Here is a 14,973-nt window from a genome sequence, read left to right as displayed (position 1 = left end):
AATGATACTCAAATAAGATTTGCAAGTGTACAGAAGTGCATAACACCTCAGAAATAACAGATGTTGTTCTGTTGTTGACTTATTGGCTGCCAACTGTACAAGTACATAGAAGGGTGTGACAGAAGCCTCACTACTGCGAGCATTTCCAGTGAAGAGTGTCTTTTAAGGGGTTGATTTTCAGAACTCTTAATCACTGCTGTAACCAGATACTTAGACTTGAATATTTATTATATACATAAGGCATTAAATACTTATGGTTGATTTATAGCTTGGGTTAGGATGTTATTTTTGAATAAGCCATATAAAGTACCTTCAATCCTGTCCATTCAGACACTCAAGAGGCAGACTTCAAAATCATGAAATTGGCTTAAAAGCCATGTGCTTAAAAAATCCATTTGGAAACAAGGGGAGTGGAAATTCACTGCCTTCTCACTCTTTCACTTGATTTGTGTTCTCAAACTTCTTCCTGCAATCATGAAGTCTGAAAGTTTCAAATTAAATAGCTGAAAACCTACTGCAATGTTTTATTCTAACTTCAGCTTTCAAGAAAATGCTTTGCAAGAATTGTAATATAACTGCAAGCATTGGCTACGCTACATACTAAGATGTGCACACACATCGATGTAGCTGAAAATTCCACAACATAATGAAATATTAGTTGTAATTAACAAGAGACTGGATTGCTGAGGTTCTGTGGCATGCCTTCAAAAGTTTGAGTGCACATTCCTTCCATACACTCAGCTCTGATGAAGTTCATGAGTCCTTCATGCATTGAGACTGTGGGAAGAGAGCATATGAGCAGAGAAACCTACTGGTTTTCTGGAGAATGTTTGTGTTGTCTTTTTTTTTTTTTTTAAATCTTCATAAGAGAAAGGGCAATTTTCATACCATACTTGTTACATTTCATGTGTCCCTGGGAGATTTTCCTCTATCAGTTCCAAGAGCAATTGTAAGGAAACATTTTTGAGTTTATGAATTTGTGGAGGAAGTGAATTTATGACTTTATATATATATATAAGTTTTGTTTGTATTCTCCAGCAAGTATACAAATTGTGTATAACCTGTCATTTTTTTCAGTAGTCACTGTTCTTTTTCTTCCAAGGGAATATGATTTTCATAACTCAGTGAAGCACTTTTAATTCTCACGTACCTCATATTTCTAAAGAAGAAATTATTCAGGAGCTGCACTCCATGATCCTTGTGGGTCCCTTCCAACTCAGGATATTCTATGATTCTATGCATATTTTAGCTATTTTAACTATTTTGCTTTAAGGAAATGTGCCATTCAGTTCTTGAGTATAGATTGTAAATGGATTAATTCCTTATTTCTTTTTTTTTGGGAGGTGGTGGTGGTGCCAAATTTTGGCATTTGAAGCGTTTGTAGAAGGAAACATTTATCAGAGAATAATGAATTAAACTATCGCAATATTCTGACACTAATCATTTTTTCTACTTTGAATTTGAATAACTGTCATGTTTAGCTAATAGCCTTTCAGTAGACACCAAGAGTAAACAATGACACCATTTAAAACAGATGCCCAAATCTTCGCACAGAAAAAAATAAAACAGTAATAATGAGTAATATTTTCTTAAATTTCAAGTTTGTATTAAGTATTACAATGGCTTATTTGAAAAGGTTATCAGGGGTGTTAGGATTAAATTGGTACAAGTCATCTGTGTACTGCTTATTTGTGAGAAGTAGTAATGAAAGGTATAATTCGAGTTGATGAATTCATTTAAAATGAGTTCAGTTAGTACTTATTTGTCTAGCTTGAAAGTTAAGGACAAAGGAGCTGTTAAGCCCGTCATGGTGTAGATCAGAATAGCAGAGATGGTCTTGGCAGGGCAGTGGGGATCCATGTCTCACCAACCTCTCTCCTGTTCCTTTGCTTCTTTCTTGGAGAGGAGAGATGGCTCAGACATCACTGGCCTTCATCTGGGAAAGGACACAGTGGACAAAAGGCAGAAGGAGCAAGACTGTGTGTTCCACAAATGGAACAAGACCTGTTTTATGTCACCTTTGTCACCACCTACGTATGTTATTAGCATATGATTTGCATAGAATTGCAATAATATTGTGGTACTGATCTAACTCCTGTCACTAATAGAGCAATGGTGAAATGAAATTACCATTTTAAAACCGTGGAAAACTTAAGAATGAAAAAGGAATATGAAAGGCAGTGGCTGGCTATTTTATACTGAATAAACAGTATTCTAATTAATGTAAATATAACACTAAGATTTGCAAATGTGAGTTAGTGTTTGTGGTCAACCTGGGACTAGTTTTCAGGAAATATTGATCCCTCTTTCTATATATAGTTCCTATGCACTTTTAGCTTTTTTACATTAAATCTTAAAAACAAGGAATAATTTTTAGAAATGTCCTTTAATGCTTAACATCTGAAAGCAGAAGCAACAAAACATGAGTCTGGGGCTATTCTGAAACATTTTTATAGCTTGAGTGATTATAACCCTCTGCAGGTCAAACTATGATAAATAAACATACATCATATGGAAGGCACTATTGTGCACATAAAACAATTATGATGATGCTTACTTATTTTTAAAGAGAACATCACAGAAAAGCATGATTTTTTTTTTTCATGTGAGCACTCAGACTTTATCAAAACAAGACTGAAACTGTGGTTGTTACAGGTGATTACATTTTTGACAAATTGCTACTGCTGTACTCCTATCATTCCTGGCATGATATTATTATTTTTAATGTTTCAAACAACTTACAAAGATGGCTTAACTTCAGAAAAATTTTCTTAATGGAATCCATTCCACCCAGAAGGTGTTCTCTCTAACAAATGGGAAACATCACTAAATTTAACCCAAAGTTTGAGCAATGGAAAGCTACATAGATGATGTCAGACATTACAAATATTATTTGTACTTGCTAGTTTACTTCAAGGGAAATTATGAGAATGACATCATAATGATGACTGACTAATTTTTATTAGTTTTCTCTCCAAAACTCTAGACTTACAGTTATAAAGAAAAACAGCTTGTAAAATGCTGTACCTGTTATTCTTTTCTATCACTTTATGATTTTTTTATTTGTAAAAGATGTTAGTATTTAAAAATCCCATAGATCAGTTCTTATTCTAGTCATTTGACATATCAAATATTTTTTTGTCGAAAAGAATTTGTGTTATTTGATGCTCATAAAAGATAGGAAATGACCACATCTTCTTTTAAATTAATTACTGCTTGGGTTGGCCCGTGAACCTATAAACTCTGCTGGAATAGTTGTAGCCTAATTTCTTGACAACAATCGCTTACTATGGAAATGAATTATGCTGATGAAGGGGTGATGACCAGCCTAGGAATAATGATATGTTTCTTCAGTCAGCAAAGGCAAATCACAGCGTGCCAGAGCTTTAGAAACACACAAAATCCACAGAACCAGTGTAACTCTGTTTCACAGCAAAAATGCAGTAATTCAAGTAATCCAAGTAATGGACAATTTTGCTGAGGACCGCTTACCAACAAATACTGTATCAGCTCCAGCTCTGAAGGGCTGCTTAGGCTTTTTATGTTATCTTCAGAGCTGAAGACAGCAGTAGACAGGGGGACCAACAGAACATTATCTCCCACAGGAAGGTAAGAAACATTATTTTCCAAATAAATCCAAATGAAGGGCATCCCTACAGAAATATTGTGAGGGGCGTCAACGGACAAGGCATGATGATTCAAGTCAGTAGAGACTCCATAACTTAAATCTGGTTGTTGGCACAGCAACCCAAAGGTTGTCTCCTGTGGAGAATTCCCCTCCCTGTACTTATGAACTTTCCACCAATGGACTGCATTCTCAGGTTCTTTGCTGAGGACAAGATTAGGCCATAATACCAGGTAGAGACAAATCTCCATGACCATATCTGTCTTTATTCCATGACCACATGTTAGTGTATTCCTCCACATACTTATGTCCCATTAAGCAGTGTGTTTGTATTTGACTTTGAAGGCAATGGATTTATCAAAATGCTTATGACTGAGCACGTTCGCAGGGGTTTCATGTACTAGGACCTTTGTATATCTAAGAACACTTGTTTTCACAATAAATGAATATTTATGGTGTCAAAGTGCTCACACAAATAAGGGTGCTTAAAATACTGTGCTCTAATGGAGTCTTCACATTCATGCATTATTTCAACATGCAAAATCCAGGGATGAATTCAGCATCAATAATCACTGACAGACCTGTGTTTAGGACTTTGACTCTTGGAGTGAAATGATGCATTTGCGGTCTCAACTCCCATGTAAATATACATAACTATATGGATTTAGTGTGCAAAGGCAAGGTTGAAAACACAACTGCTATGGCTGAGATCAAACACTACTGGTAAAGCAGCTGTATTGATATGAGAAATTACCCCCTCTCAGTGTTCTCTCTTGCCTAAGCTTAGGCTGAGTAAGTGTGTAACTGCTCCCACTTCACTTCAATGCAAAGCGAATAAAGCTCAGCAAATAAGGTGGTATCTTCATATAGCACTAAGAAATTTTGCCTCCAGGGAATCCAGCAACATCTTGGGTAAATGATAATGTATTTGAGTTCAAAGACATCCCAAAACAAGAGGTCTAGATAGTGGCCATGGCATCATTCATCTCAACACTGGAAGTTAATTCTGAGAATGATTTGCAGAGCTCTTCTAAAGAGATGGAAGAGCTTCTAAATACCAACAGTAGAAGGGATATATGAGACAAAGAATGCTGCCCTAATGAACTCTATTTGCAAATGAATTTCAGGGTAAGCATAAATGATTTGTAATAGATAATAAACAGCTAATCATTACATCACACATATCGCATCAATTAATATAGATACATTTATTAACCCCCTTATATATGTATGACATATTATAGCATTCTATTTTATCAAAGATTCAAAGGGATTAGACTTTAATTTGTTATTTTAGTACACTATACCTTTAAATTGTTGACATATAAGTTGTATAAATAGAAACACTATAAATCTCTTAAAAAATGTACCATAAATTTTTTATGTATGACCTTTAAGTAACTGCAGTCTGTTGCATAACTCTGCAGGGGAAGTCACATGGTGGAAACCTCATATTTCCTTAAATTTATGGTTGTTTCTTGGTGGTCTAAAAGACTTTTTTTTTTTAAAAAAAAAAAAAAGTTCCCTTTCAAAGTTGTAATCTTAGTAAATTGTTTAATGTTTGGTCTAATGCAGGTCAATGTAAGTTCTTATTTAGATTTATGATAGGAAATATATAACGTCAGATACCAATGAAGCCTGGCTAATAAAGTCAGGGATACCAGTGTTATGTTTCATTATAATGATGTGAAGATAATGCCTTTAGCTGCATAACCACCACATTAGCTACAGACCATAAAGAAATCTTTATGAAATCACAGGGTCAGATTCATTAAGAGAAAAATCTCGATTTTTTCCAGTCTTTTCCCCCCCCCTCAATCAGAAGCATTTTTGATTGGTAAAATCCCTCATCACTATCATATCAGATCTCATTTACTGGCACCAAAAGTCATGTAAACTCTAAAGAATCAGATGCCACATGGTACCCTGTCTTAGCACTAGAAAAAAAATTCTGTGGAATTTGTGCACGTGCCTGAATACTTGCTGAATTAGGGCTTTATGAAACAAAATTTTGTATTAAGGTAATTATCATTTCCATTACATAGAGGAAATTTGACTCTTTACTACTCCAGTGGACACTCAGAACAGTGTTATCAGCATCAACAGAAAAAGCCTGCTTCAGGTTAAAACATGCAAGTGAACACAAGTTGCAAGAACAAGAAGAAATTATTAGTGGTTTTCCACCTCCACCAAAATCCTCAGGATCCAAAACAGGAATTTACAACGCTTGGCAGAATAAAAATTAAACCCCTCTCAGAAATGTCAATATTTAAAATACGTAGTATGACCATAATTTAATGAGTTCTTTAAAAAAAACAGCACATACATGAAATGCACATCCTTCAAAACTATTTTTCCCCAACATTGGAATTGAACATCCTAGGCCTAGGAATGTTAAGTTATTCTATACAATAAAATAATTTATTTTAGGTAGTTCAAACACCATTTATTTAAGCCTTATGATATGCAAATCACGCATGTATGCATGGTTTATATCTGTTCATGTAACCCTTTTGGGTTAACAAGAAAGAATCAAATTTGATGAGAATTTAAACTATAGGGACAAGCAACTCTGTGTTCACCTAAATGCTGGATGCATGTGTATGTTTATATGTGTATGTAGTGAGTATATGTATAAGCATAAACAACTTGGAAAATTCAAGCCTTGTACAGGCATAAATTCTCACCTGAGAGGCAGATGTGCACACGTTCCATAGTAGATAGAAATGAAAGCAATGCTTTGAGTACAGCCTAGCAAAGTTAGAACTAGTAATAACACAGTTCTATAATGAAGGCAAAAGTACTAATAATTCATTCTGAAAGAACAAGGAATGGATTTACCATCAACTCAGGTATTCATAGTCTATTAACTAGCAAGCACCGAACTCTAACACTGCTGATCTGCTCAAACTTGAAGCTGTAATGGACTCTGCAATGGGCTGCTATTCCTACCTCTAGCCTGCCTGCTTCGTCAGGTAGCCTGTACCAACCTGAATGTAATAAGTCAAAGACATGCAATGGTACACCATTGGTGCATTAATAACATTTTATTCTACTGACCTTGATCATTCTGTACAAAGATCTTGGGTGCTACACAGGTTCAATACATACTAAGAATGGATGGAAAATAAAAGATTCAAACTGGCCACTTTGATTTTCCATCCTTTTTTGCATTGTGCCTTGCAGGTAAGCACTAAAACGATGAATACATCTTAAGTAAGTGCCTTCAGCAGTGTTTGGCAGTGATAAGAATAATCCTGTGCAGGTATGTCAAACATCTGCTGAAAAACAAATGAAGACCGAAGATACATTAACAGACAGTTTACTGTCATTTTATGAGCACTGCTCATTTAAGGAACAGGTAATCTCTATAATGAGTGTCTTTGAACCTGTTACAGGGTTAATCCAGGATCTTGACAGACATGAAAAACATGAAAAACTTTTATTTTCAATAACTTCCTTTAAAAAGAGCATTTAGAGACTGGACTTAGAGAAAGGATGATAGTACTCCTGGCTAGTCTGGAGAAGTCAAATGTGCACCAAAAAGAAAGCCTCGAACTTTTTCCTGCCCATGCAAGGCATTCATTAGCCTCACAAATAACCGAAAAATCAGCACTGCTAGGGCTTTCACAAGTAGATGAGGGTGTCAAGGGAGAGGCAAAAATCCATCCCGCAGGCAGCGAGTCTCAGGAACCTCAGAATGCTGGCAGTGGCTTCGTTAGAAACCAGAAAGCTTTCCTATGCCAAGAACAGACACTAAAATCTCAGACAGTTAATGCAAGAACAGGATAGACAGGAGTGAGAATATTCTGAGATTTTGAAAACATACTCTCACCACGTGTGGACTGAAAGGTTCTCAGGATGGGCCAAATGAAATATTCCATTTCAGTGTTGACATTCTTTTAACTAAAACTAATTTCCAAACTGAAAACAACCCACCAAAATAATCCAAATTCCCATTTTTACAAATATTAGAACTGGATGTTTCAACAGTTTCAAAGCTATTCTTTTTTTCCCAAAATATAACTTATCACAAGCAAACCTCCCTTTCTATCTGGGAACACAGTGGCTTAGACAAATCAGCATTTTCAAACACAGCCTTTACTCAGAAAGCTCCTGACCACTTACACTGAAAATATTTTTCATAATAATTTACTGGTTGTCTTAGGACAACTGAATTCTGCAGTTCTGTGTCTGCATCAACTATTGACGCACGTAAACATATTCCTCTAATTATTCCATATGCATGCAATGCCTCACCCTATTTCATTTTTATAACTGTGCATGCTTAACGCATTCCTTCTCTGCAATGTCCAAAACTATCTTTGCATTCTCAACAAGAAACATATTTCTCATTCACACATCTTGGGCCAAACCCAGATGGTATTAGTTTCCTACAAGGGTATTTCCTGTATGTCTGAATTGTCAACACGGCTGTGGATTGCCATCATTCTCCTCTTATGTACAGATTCTAGTCATGAAGAGCAAACCGTATATCCTCCACCACCCTGGTTTTTCCATTTGGCACATTTCATAAAAATATTCATGTCTGTCTTCAAATTATTAATATTTTTGCACAATTTTAGTTGAGAAGTACAGACAAGATCTATATGAGTGATCCACAAAAATACTTGATTATTTTGGCTTGCCCTGATGCTCACAAAATGTTGGTGAAAAAATCTGGATTTCTCTGGATTTATTTACTCCTTATTTTCATGTTGCTGGCAAATTACATATACTTTTTAAGACCTACTGAAAGAACTCAAATTATTTGATTACTTGAGTCAGTATTTGAAATCCAAGCTTTTTGCTAAGCTGCAACAATTTAGCTAACTTGTATGATAGCCATTCTGCCCTCTCCCTGGCTGTCCATCCCTGAGGCACTGCGAGGCCAATGGGATTGGCAAGATAACAGTGAGAAAAATGCTTAGACGGTACCAGAGAATGTGAATGCTTTTTTTTTTTTTTTGTCTTCAGCTCCCATTCAGCACTTTTTCGGAAACACAAGGGTGCAGTCACTTAAGTATCTTTTTGACCCAGGTACAAAACATGATGCGCATGCACAGTTTTGGTTGAAAAAAGATGCGATAATAGCTTTTTTTTTTCCTGTCTGCCTTTGCATCAGCACTCCAGCAAGTGCAATCCTTATATTTCAAACAGTTTGATTTCAGGCAATGAATACTCTTCTGATGTGCTAGCATGTGGAAGCTTAAAACCCAGTAGCAGATGCTGGACTTCTAAATTTCTTTTCTGTTTGCATTTGTGCCAATAATATAAGATTGTTTACTGTTTGAAACAATTGAATGGACAAAGAACACAGGTATAAACAAATTAAAATTGGAGTAAATAGACATAACAGTTGTCTAGACTTCATACAGTAGATCTGTTGTATGTCTGATGGTAAAATGTTGAAGAATACTTACAGAGCTTCTAAGAATAAAAATTCTGATTTTGTCTATTATGTTTAGCATAACCATCTACTGAGAAACCAGTAACATATGCAACCAGCATTTGCTTTGAAGATATGACACATCATTATCAAAACTATGCTGGATGCTGATGCTAAATATAGGCTGAAATATCCCTTTCCATGCACCCAGATTTCAGCAGTCCAAAAGTTCCTTGGATGTTAGGGAACAGAATAGCATTTGGTTTATCTCTAGAATTTGAACACACATTCTTTGGCAACTGAAAAATAGTGACGTGTTCCCATTTTCTGTGCCTGCAGGAAAGCCTCACACTCTTACATGGGGGTTCTGTCTTGAGAGAATCCAAGACAAGCGGATAGGTGCAAGATAAGCATCCATTACAGTTATCCTTTCATATGCTTCCTGTTTCTGCCCCATGTTTTTAAGGCACCTGAACTTTTCTGCTATGAATTGTCTTCAATTTCCCAATCAAAAAACATTCAGATAATAAGATTTTCCAGTTTCAAAAAATAAAAAGAAAGGCATGTTGAGCTGTCTTGCAGAAAACACTATCCTATCTTTGTTACATAGCTTCAGAGCCTAAAGGTAGAAATCTGCTAAAGAAATAACCTTCAGTGAAGAATACCTTTATATTTTACACTGTAGATTAGTATCAGTTTGATAAGCCCCAGAAATCACTCTTCTCTTAAAACAGTGATAGCCATACTCCTAAGGCCCACAGTTAAATCAAGGTTATTTTGCAAATATGAGTGATTACTGTAGTAATGTACTAGGAGAAAAACGTAAGTGGGGTGTATGTAAAGAAGTGCCTCTAGTCTCTATGACACTCTGGCAAAAGGTGCCTTCTTTAAGGTGTGTTTTTTTTTCCCTTTTTCTTTTTTTCTTTGGCAAGATGCAGACTGCTAGCAACTTACTTTTACAACTCACTGAGCAAGTTTTAATATGCATTAGCATACATACAACAGCAAAGATATGGGAACCCATCTAAATGGAAATCTGTAGCTTTTCCCTTCTAGTTGGGTGTGGTTTGCTGCTTTCTACCCCTGCCTCACAGTATTTAAATATATGCCTCATGCAAGTGCAGCATTCCCCTTGCAACGAGAAAAGGCAAGTACCTGCTTTAACAGACAACAGTTCACTACCAAGAGCCACAGGAGAAAGGCTGAATTTTTTGCAAGACAGAATAATGTCATCAGGGCATCTTTCCATTTGCATCTCTCTTTTTTTGAAACTAGTTATTTTTTAATGTCTACAATTAGACAGATCAACATTTCTGGTTTTAATTTAATGCAGAGAGCATGATAATTACTGTTATTCTGTTCTGAATTATATCCCTAAATTTCCATATAAAGTGGTCACGGTAAAACAGCATGAATTTGTTTTCAATTATCGGAGTATAGAATTTGTTGTAGGTTGGTTCATTTTACATAAGCACTGTCAAATTTGCTATGTGTCACCATACATCCTCTTTTTTTTCCCTCTCTCAGCACAAAAAGTCTTGCAACTCATTTTGAAGTGCTGTAGACTTTTTTGTGGACACTTACGAAAAGTCTTACTTTAGCAGCCTAGGGAGATCTTTGCAGCATTGTAAGATTTCTTTTCATGGCATATTTTTATCTTTAGCAATGACGAAAGCAGCACTGATCTGCTGAAATGTCATGCCATTTAAAAGCATCTTATCTATTGAATTATAATTCTTAACAAACTTTTTTTTGACAGCTCTCTGTCATTAGATTCTGTGTTTTAACCAAAAAGGCAGATTTTATGAAATGTGCTATTGAAAAATGAAGATAAGTTTTAGATACATAGTCAAGGAATGAGAACATGAGAAAACCCAAGGAGATGGCTAGGAGGACCATGGTCAAATAAAAGCATTGGTAGAACAATAAATCACCAATAAGATTAATTGGTATTGTTTATGTGTCTACAGAAATAATGTTTGGTGGCATTAAAACAGGGTCTAAGTTAAAAAAGAAAAAAAAATCTCTCTTGATTGGAAGAGGTCACAGTACTGGTGGTGAATGAAAAAAAGATTATTAGCATTTTGTCATCGTGTAATATATTTGTGAAAGCTAACGTAACGTAGTCCATTCTCTTTGGGGTATCATCTGAACCCATTTTATTGAACTATCCACTGAAAAATAGTGGTAAAATTTGCCTTTATCACAGAAGATGAGTAAAGCGTAGAAGTAACAGAAAGAACAAGAAAAAATACAAAGGTCATCAAGTCTCTTCTCCCTACTAAAAAAGGATTTTCATGGTCAATAAATTTCTTAATACTTACTGCACCCTTGTTCACTTGAATGAAGCTTTATCACTTTCCTAGAAGGCTGATTCTACAGCACAAAGACCAAACCAACGCAGCTAAAAAGCTGTTAGGAGAAGACAGTCTACAGTGGAAGAATACCGAATACGAAAAGTATAGGAGAGGAGACAGGCCAACTGAATAACTAAATAAATAAATAATGACCAGAAAATGGAGGAGTGCCAGGGAAATAAGAAGGAGTGTGCTTATTTTTTACCTTCCCTTAGTGGCCTCCACTGGTGAACCACTCACTGAATTGCTGGTGGAATGTAAAGCTTCCTTGAAAATAAATCCAGCTGGGGACAGAGGTGGAATCACCACCTGTGTTCCCAGAGGATGAATGCTGCTTACAGCTCAAGAGGCCTCTGTGGTGCAGGAAAGTGTGTAATTCACACCTTCTTGAGCCAGCTTTACTGAATGCAATAATCATCTGGTCTTTATTTGAATCTCCCTCTTCCGGGACTGATTTCCACTGTCTTCTGTTATTCCAATTCTCCTAAAGTAGTACAGTACATAAAGTTTCCCAGTCCAGATGCAGACCTCACATGGGCTCATGGCCACCTCCTTGCAAGCACACTCACAGTCGTATGTCACTCTGCCCAAAACCTCTCAATTATTGGCTGGCTTTTGGCAGTCTCAAAGTTTTTAGCTACTTCTAACCAATAATTGGGAGAGTTGTCAAAGCAGGATTCATGTCTTACTAGAAGAGTGTGAAGGAGGCAAGCTGTGGGTTTGTGTTGGGGTGGTATCTGCATTTATAAGTTTCATATAGTTTCCTTAGGAGGACGGGAAGAAAGAATTGTATTATCAGGGGACAAGGATTTTCATTTGGATTAAACTAAAGACTTGCCCAGCAGTACAGCAAACTCTGGAGTTGAGGAATTAAAAAAAAAAAAAAAAGTACAGGACTAGAAGTGAAAGGTCCTGCATTTAGTGGCTGGCTTCTTCAAAGGACTATGGAGGTAAGGAAAAGGAAAAAATGATCAAGGCCATGTTGAAATTTTGTATTTGCTGCAACAGAAGTAAGAAGAAAGTAAGAATTCGGTTCTAAGTTTCAGTGCTACCTTTAGATCTTTAACCATTTTTACTTATTTCTGTTCAAGTCACTTCTGTTCTGGTCACTCCAGTGTTTTCCTTTGCTGAAAAATTATCCTGCATAATAAATACACATGCATGATTCCTGTAAATGGGTACTCTGACTTTTCCCTAGTTCCAGAAAAGCCCCACTCAAAATCCATGCAGAATTATGTTTATGTATCATCATCTTACTACCTTTTGGTAGGTCTAACTTTCAGGCCCACTGGCACTAGAGGAGTGAAACTTCATTATTTTATTGGAGATTTCAATTGTCCTGTAAAAAACGAGCATTTTAATGACACTGAAGACATCAGAGCAGAAAACTTCCTTTTTGTGGAAGGTGCACTTTGGCCATCAGTGTTTTTAGCCAAATCCTGCCCTGTACATAGCTGAACAAAAACCACCTTTTGCTTCAGTAGAACTTGTGCTTAAACTCAAATATGGCCCTCTTTTTCCTGTTTAAATACAAATGTAAAGCATTTCTGTATCTAAAACTGTTTTAAATTGAAGTATTAAAACAGTGCATTGGTCAAATGGTTAAATCAGTTAAAAATATTGCTATTTTTTTATAAAAAATCCTTAGATAATGGCAAAGCCCATTAAAAAAAAAAAAAAAAAACAACTTTGCAGCACAACAGGAAAAAGGAAATGCTTTGGAGATAGGGTCTAGTGTATATATACTATACTCAGCCATGACATCAGTGTAATTATTTTTCCCTAAGGTAAATGTCTTATGTTACAAATTCTTCCCTTGCCAGAGGCCTCAGGCCCCACAGATGTTCAGATAGCAAAGCACTTGAGTTTTCAACACCCAAGAGGTCTATGGGAGCTCCACTGCTGTACCATAGTTACAGTCCAATCAGTTTCTGCTTTTCTCATTCTATATTTCTCGTCCTCTTTCACCTGTCAGAGAGAACTCCTCCTTGTGTTTCTCAAAATAGTTGATAAAGCTTTGAAAGGCAAGGTGTGCCCTTGCAGCAAACCTTTTTCTGGTTTCTACTTTTTGCTGTAGTCAAATTTCCATCCTGTGTTGGAGCCAAATTTCCAAAACATGTCCACTAAGCAAATATTTGCCTCTGAGAAAAATACTTGACATTGATCTTCAGCCCTATAGTAAGGTCCAGTAAAGGAAGGTTCAAATAAGCTGAGATTCTTTTGGGATCTCCTAATTAGAAATCTATTTGAAGAGTTCATATGGTACCGTCTGATAAGATGTTCCATGACCTCTTCCCCATGTCCTTAACAAATAAAACTCCTTAAGATCAAACACGTGGTAATGCATGTTATGGTATTTATTACATAGGAAATAAACTAAATTAAGGGTGATCAAACTGCCTGAACGAGTTACCCAGCATTTATTTTATAACAGTAGATGAAAACAAATGATAATAAAGACATTAGAGTTAATATTTTACACCACAAATGACAGTAATCACAACCATAATATATATATATTTGAAGCAAGTTTTAAAAGGCACTTTAAGCCTTTTTTAAAGAGCTGCTACTCATTTCCAACATGAATGTGGGATTGTGTAAATGAAAAAGATGTTATGTATAAATACCACAATTTTATATGAATGAATGAATTGTGAAATCAATTTTAAAGGAATACTCTGAATCTGCTACCCATATTGTTTACTATGAAGCCATACAGAACAACGAAAAAAAATGGATATGTCTGGTTTTGCATACTAAAATGGAGTATTATTAATGTTACTTAATTAAGGGTCATGCTTAAAATATGATCTACTTTAAATGAACTAGTTAGCGATACCAGTCAAAATATTCCCATGTATTACTCTATATACTATAGGAAATAACACATTTATTGGTATACTGAAATGCCAGCATCTCTTAAGAATAACTGCGGCATGTGTTTCTGTATTAAAGTATAATAATGCTTAATAACGCTTCAGTATATAACACCAGTACATAATATCACTACTTATGGGTGAAATATACTTTAAGAGCTAACATAATGTAGGTAACCAACCATTGGAAAATAAAAAATAAAGAAACATTTTAAGTTCAATGCATACAATTAATCTTTACCCAGCTTTGTATTGACTTACAATAATGTAATTCTTATTAAAATATTTGTCATCCTAAATTAGATCAAACTAGTTTTTAAAGAAATGTTTTTTCCTTAGCTGAAGTTTATAATCTGGCCTAAGGAAAATCAGTTCTGAAAAAAATATAGGATAGATGCAAAATCTGCAATTACCATGAGTAGAAGAGTGTTCAAGCTAAAGGACTTCATAGGCAGACATTGAAAGTGTGAGCTTCCAGTTTTAGTTATGATAAGAGATTGCACATTGACCTAAGTCACAGTCTGAATAATAAATCTTCATTTCAGCCAACCATCATTCTTTGTCTTCAGCAGACACCCCAATGGAATAAGAAGATATGTCTCATTCTTCTCACCCTTCCTTATACAACTGTTAAAGGTTATTCCTTCAAACAGTGTAGCGTAGAATGTCCTACAAGCTAATATGTCATGTACAGATTCTTGCTGCTGGTTACACCCAAGGGGAAAC

At 35.7% G+C, this 14,973-nt stretch overlaps 2 protein-coding genes across 6 annotated transcripts in view; one reads left to right on the top strand and one right to left on the bottom strand.

Moving 5' to 3' along the window:
• ANAPC10 (anaphase promoting complex subunit 10) overlaps positions 1-14,973 on the bottom strand; it is a 155,066-nt gene that overhangs the window by 14,526 nt on the left and 125,567 nt on the right. For 2 of the 3 annotated variants that reach the window (XR_013949869.1, XM_080588707.1), the window contains one exon: positions 1-14,973. This exon is cut by the window's left edge and continues 14,526 nt beyond it. The exons of the other annotated variant lie outside the window; for it this stretch is intronic. The gene's annotated coding sequence lies outside the window, so the exon portion shown is untranslated. 3 annotated transcript variants of the gene reach the window in all.
• HHIP (hedgehog interacting protein) overlaps positions 1-14,973 on the top strand; it is a 78,872-nt gene that overhangs the window by 33,779 nt on the left and 30,120 nt on the right. The gene's annotated exons all lie outside the window — the stretch shown is intronic.

This window comes from Anser brachyrhynchus, assembly GCF_964034855.1.
Source record: "Anser brachyrhynchus genome assembly, chromosome: 4".
NCBI classification, from domain to species: Eukaryota; Metazoa; Chordata; class Aves; order Anseriformes; family Anatidae; genus Anser; species Anser brachyrhynchus.
The sequence above is the reverse complement of the archived record's forward strand: the minus strand, read 5'-3'. Positions and strand labels throughout refer to the sequence as shown.